Genomic DNA, 7,082 nt, shown 5'->3' on the forward strand with positions numbered 1-7,082 from the left:
ATAAAATACGCACCTCGTATTTCACTTGCTGGATGGATAGTATAGATGAATATCGAGAAGCTTATGAGGTACTTTGTCGTAAATCTTCCTATTATTAGCTGTAAAAACTCGCTAAACAAAAGAGAAAGAATAAAATGAATGAAAAAAGCGGGAGTTGAAAGCACAGGGCGAAGAAGGGAGGCACTTCAGGTCATGACAAACGAGTCACATCCCCGCCTTTCTGATGTTCCCAAGAGCTACCGTACAAGATGGATTCGTGCGTAATTATCATCTCTTGGTTTAAAACCCTCTACCGTGCTACGCCTGGTAGAGAGAGAGAGAGAGAGAGAGAGAGAGAGAGAGAGAGAGAGAGAGAGAGAGAGTTTCCCTTAACAGTTCATGTGAATCTTGAAACATGAAGGTTATAGTAGCACGAAATTAGCTGCTTTTATGATAACATGCAAATTGGGCAATTGATGTCAGGGGATACACTGACGTTTTCATTTTAGATGGTCGGAATAGCTACTCATATGAAAATGTCTATGATTATATGCATTTATTACTTGGTTTGTACATAAAAATACGATAGTAAATCATATATACGATATCTCAATTTTTTTCAGGGTACAAAATTCGGTGGGTGCAATTATTATTCTTATTAACGCTAGAAGCAGTGTTCACAATAGTGACCTTAGCGCAGAGTGATATTAATCTTAAAAAATGGCTAATTATAAAAAAAGTAAACAAAATGCATAATGACAAGTGTATGTAAAATATAATTCTAAATGATAGATAACTTTATATATAAAATTATCGGGGGTGACTTTTAAATGAAACGGATAGTACGCCTTATAGATGTATTACAGTAACACAGTAAAGAGACAAAATTTGTAGATGTATTAACGTAAGTCCGTGAGATAGTGTCACATGAAGTTTTTATTTCTTTTTACTTGAATTAACATACACTTTATCAATGAGTCAATTGCGAAAAAATTCGCCGTCTATCTATGTAACTGGGAACTTTGCTTTTGAAAGGAAGCCCTTTTACAATCCAAACCTAAGAGCACCTACAAAGTAAGACTATCCGAAACAGGATACCGTGGAAAAGATTACACACACACACACACACACACACACACACACATATATATATATATATATATATATATATATATATATATATATATATATATATATATATATATATATATATATATAATATATATACTATGTATATATATATATTTAATATATATACTGTATATATATACATTTATATATATACACACATATATATGTGTGTACATCTGCGCGTGTGTGCGCACGCGCTTGTACGTTTATAAAAACGAGTCGCATGGTTTCATCCTTTTGCTGCATGTAGTAGTAGTAGTAGTAATAGCAATAATTATCATAATAATCATCAGAAAAATATGAATTTTAATGCATGTTACAAATGATAACAGTAAACATTCATATGTTGCTTTTTATGTTTCCTTAATACTGCCACTTCTTTTTCATAGTTTTTTCCAATAACAATGACATGATTTTTCAAAGTTTTTCATTTCTGATTTTGCCAATTTCTAAAACCGTTAGCTCTGCTACATACAATTCGAAATTGGCAAATGCCTATCTTACCCCTCCGTTCCTTTCTCCCACTTTATTCCTCCCTCAATTCACCTTTCAATTTACAGACAGAGATAATGTGTGGCGCTGGGGCCAACACTTTCTCCTTACCCGAAACTCGTCCTCAAGAAACAAGATCAGGTCTATAGAGATTTATTTAGATAATGTCTTCGACTCACCACTGTTATGCTATGGTGTATTATTTTGTTATGCTGCACACATAAGGGAATATCACACGCACGAAAATTGTTATTGAAAAAATATTCAGTACAGTTTCTCCGTCTCTCTTTCTATCTCTCTCACTCTATATCTTGGTCATTGTCTTAGAGAAGTTTTATCATCAGATATTTATCTTATCTACAGCGATTCCTTACTAAAGCGGTTATATGTCGATTACTGATGTTCAGACATGCTTTTTAAAATACCGTTAGTGGAATCTGATTGCTAATTTGGAAGGATATTGTGTACCTACAGTACAGAGCTATCACTACATAAGGATACTTCGACATACCTAAATCAATAAACTAATATGTATACACATGTATACACACACTTGTATATTATATATATATATATATATATATATATATATATATATATATATATATATATATATATATATATATATATATATATATATATATATATATATATATATATATATATATATATATATATATATATACATATATATATATATAAACACACATATATATATATATATATATATATATATATATATATATATATATATATATATATATATCAAAACCATGACGCAAAGGGACTCCACGAAATTCCGCCACTCATGTTTTCCACGCGATATGTCTTCCAAACACGTCCACTCGTCCGCATATATGTGTGTGTGTGTGTGTGTGTATATATAACTGAATCACGAAAATATGGAACGTGATGAATATATAAATAAAGTCAAAGCCTCGAAGGAAAGCGAAACGACGGAGTGGTGTTAGGCCTTTCGACTTACTGTCCTTTACTTGTGTTAAAAGTATTAACATTTCAAGTACGAATGTTTCGTTGACTTTCAATCCGAGTTATGTTCGTTTCAAACTGATTTCAAGATATATTCAGGATTGACAGTGCACAAAAAATCCTCACAAGAAATGTTTTCTAAAACTTGAGAGAACTTCTTCATTAGAAAAGGAAAACTACGGACTCAAAAAAGTTGCAGTCTTTCTTAATGCAATTTGGAAATGCTGATAATTCGTGTAGCAACAAAGTCTTAGGTATCTACATTTCCAGTGTAATATAATTCCATAAGGTAATTTGATTACACAAAAATTATGATTTTGTGTTGTGTACGAAAAAGTTTATTAGCGGAGGCAACGGACGCCCTTTATGTTTTCCTTTGCAGACTAATATTCTGAGTACGTAATTATGACTATTTACGCACAAATGCTTATGTGATGCCTTTACTGTATAAAGTCGTGTATTAGAAATATTACTATTTGAGCTGCCATATGATTATCATCAACTGTTCACATGTTTGAGTAACGTGCAGTGTCCAACTGCCTACTAAACTCGACTCAAATTGCATGAGATGGACTAAACCGCAAATCATAATTGGAGTGGAGGCAATATGTCCACTCACATACCACCAATCAGTCCCAAAAGAGCTCCTAACCTGTTCAGCAGGGCAGACTCCTATTTGAGAAGCCATTATCTGCTGATCGTTTCAGCTATGAGCTAAATGGCACAGCGTCGGCCCTAGATTAAGGGGTTTCAACACCACATAATAGCCATTTTGGCGCCCAATACCTCCACGAATAAGACATCGGATTCCCTTTTCCGTTCTGGGTTCGTGATTTATGGAGGCGGTTGAAGTACGACCCTCGAAGCGCTTTTCTGGGAGACGCGACCTTTAAGAAAATGGAAGCATCATTTTCCGAGAGCGTAGAATCACCACGGACATCAGCACAGACGTTTAATAAAGATGTTAACGTTGCATAGGAAAAGGTGTTGGGCGGTAAACATCTCAATTTCAGAGCCTTGACGCCCTTCTCCCCTTACCCTGAGAGAAGGAGGTTACCTTCTGGGGAAGAGTCCGAGCAGACGGGAGGATCCAGGCGAGCAATGTTGCATATTAAGAAGCCAATTGTTACGACACGAGTCGAGTTCGCTTATCTGAATATGCAACGAGATGTTTAATTCTGCCTAAGAGGTGCGGGTTATTTCCAAGATGGAGAGATAACTCAGCGTGTAGAATTTTTCTTTTTTCTTCTTATTTCAGCTTTACGAAGATATTTATGAAGATTAGTTTTATGAGAATTTCAGGAAAAATATCGAGACAATTTCTTCATTTTTAGTTTTCTGTCAAAGAAAACTACTGAGGTGGCTTTTGTCTGTCCGTCCGCCCTCAGGTCTTGAAAACTACTGAGGCCAGGGGGCTGCAAATTGGTATGTTGATCATCAAACATACCAACTTGCAGCCCTCTAGCCTCTGTAGTTTTTATTTTATTTAATAGTAAAGTTAGCCATGATCGTTCGTCTGGCACCGCTATAGTGCCAACAACAAAGGACACCACCAGGCCCTGGCTGAAAGTTTCATGGACCGTGGCTGAGAGTTTCAAGGGCCGTGACTGAGAGTTTCATACAGCATTATACGTTGTACAGAAAACTCAATTGCGCAGAAGAAACTTCGGCGCATATTTTACTTGTTTATTGAAGGTTTTGCTCGTCAGGATATGTGTTTATTACCAAGTTACATTTGATAAAGCGGATTACGTCGTTAAATAAGGAACAATATTTTAACATAAATCATCGGTGAATGTGTGATTTGGGAATGGGATCACATGAATCTTGCGCCTAACTTTCGAAAATATTTCAGTTCCAACTTCATTGAACGTAAACATGCAGACCTCTCGTTTTTCATAAAACTTTTATCCTTCATTAATGAAAACCTGTATATATATGTGTATATATACATACATTTTATATATATATATATATATATATATATATATATATATATATATATATATATATATATATATATATATATATATATATATATATATATATATATATATATAACTTCTATCAAGGAATTAACAATGTGATATAAAATATAAATATTGTATATGGCTGCACGGTAAGTGAAACAAGAAGTTGCCAGATCTTTCGTCTTTACTCTACAATACTTTCTAGGAAAGTAAATACAATGGGACAAAAGATTACAAAGATTACAACAAGGAATAAAGGGGCATATAACCATCCGAATGCTTACAAAGGTCATTACATTTGAAATATCTCTTCAACTGAGGAACAGTTGTCTCGGATTAACACAGGTACTCGAATACAACAAGGCTATGCAAAAGGCATTAACAAAGGTTACTTAGATTCTTTAGTGTCACTTTCGAATCTCCTTCCAAAATCTTGTACTGAATGGGGTCAAGAGTGTATAGAACTGAAGAGGTTATTTCAGTGGTAATGACCTTCTTCATAAGCATTTTAATGGTTATATGCCAACCCCCTCCCTTATTTTATTTTAGTTGTTGTTTGTAATACAAAGTTTTCTTTGCAAACTTTTGCTCCATCGCTTGAAAATGTCTGGGAATAAATGCGAAAGATCTTGCGCTCAACTGCTTCACTTTCCTTGATATATATATATATATATATATATATATATATATATATATATATATATATATATATATATATATATATATATATATATATATATATATATATATATGTGTGTGTGTGTGTGTGTGTGTGTATTTATGTATATATATGTACACACATATATACATTTATATATACTGTATACATATATATCTTAGCATTTGGTTAGTACCTCAGCATTCAAACATTCATGTAGTTTCCTTCACTTAGAGTCTGATAAAAGTGGAGGAGTCAATTGGAAATCAAAGACGTATGGACCCGCCTCTCGTCAGAATATAAGAGAGGTCATTTATTCTGACACTGCAATTGATAACGGCAACAACAGAATCCTCCTGCTGAAATATGCTGTTTACTTATGCTGGCAATTCCGAAGACGGAGTGGGCAGTATTAAGTAAACAACGTAAACAGCCCATGGGTTGTATAGTTACTACAAAATGGAGAGAGAGAGAGAGAGAGAGAGAGAGAGAGAGAGAGAGAGAGAGAGAGAGAGAGAGAGAGAGAGAGAGATGAATTTAAGTAGAGTAAATGGAATTGAATGGTAGAACTTATGGCAAACTACAAACAAAACGGACTGGAAATGTTTACTTGAAGACAGAGATTCAGGTAAACAAGATGATGCCCCATCATGTAACGGAGGTTGCTGTGTAATGTAAGAAAAAGAAGTAAATTTAGAAAAAGGCTAACAAAGACAAACGGACAAACGACCGAACAGACATTCAAAATTCCAGGAATGGTACAGAGAGAGAGAGAGAGAGAGAGAGAGAGAGAGAGAGAGAGAGAGAGAGAGAGAGAAATGATGAGGACCATATCGTATCCGTCCATCGGAATTACATCATCATTCCTCTAGCCTTGTCATGTAAAGTCTCCCAATTTGTATGGAAATGTGGTTTCCAACACAACTATTGATGGACTAACTGACCATAACAGCGATCCTTGAGGAGGGCGGGCGGGGGTAGGAGGACCTGTGGGAGAAGGGGGCGAGGAACCCAGGGAAGCCGTTGATGGGTAGACGGTTAAAGGCGGGGGAGGAAGGCGGGGGGGGAGAGGAGATGATTTAGACATGAGTGATGCGGAAAGAACACGAGGAAAGGAAAAAGAAAAAAATGAAGCGAATTATTCCCTCTATTTGTTGGCGACTCGCTCTTTATCGATGCATCCGGTATTCGATTTTTTTTTTCGTGTCCAGTCTCTCTAAGCAGATTCTAAAACTTCATGTTCCTACAAAAGACAAAATCTCTAAAGATCACTTTCTACAGTAAGGTATTGCTATATTACTTTGAACAGTTTTTCTTCTATCTGTTGTCTGAGAGAAGTTTATAATAAGCCTGAAATATTTCTTCCTCGATGATATATCACAAGAGAATAAGCTGTCCAAGAAAATCAGTCTTAAGAGTTCATCATTAATCTAATAATCATCTTTCCAAATTTTAAAAGAATGCCTACAGTTGATGTTTTCCTGCGGATTTAAATCTTCTGAGACAGCCTAGGATTATATTAACTTGAACACCTGACTTCGAAAACTACACTCCTTAAAGAAAAATGGGCGTAAAGCGGAATACAGACTTTGTAAGAAAATCGTCATCAGAGGTAAATATATATGTGGGATCTGTCCAAGGATTTTACATCATATTAATTTGAGATCTAGAATAATAACACTTCATTATTTCTGGATGAAAAATAGAAAACAAATATTTTGGTCTTTCATTCATCGCTAAATTAATATAGCAATCATCTTCCATTTTTCCTTTAACTCATTTGATAACCTGTGAAATTATGTTAGCCAAAATATGGCATAATAAACTTCGCCCATACCTGACAGTAGTAGAATGATTTTGGT

The sequence above is a fragment of the Macrobrachium rosenbergii genome, chromosome 27, assembly GCF_040412425.1.
Source record: "Macrobrachium rosenbergii isolate ZJJX-2024 chromosome 27, ASM4041242v1, whole genome shotgun sequence".
Taxonomy (NCBI): Eukaryota; Metazoa; Arthropoda; class Malacostraca; order Decapoda; family Palaemonidae; genus Macrobrachium; species Macrobrachium rosenbergii.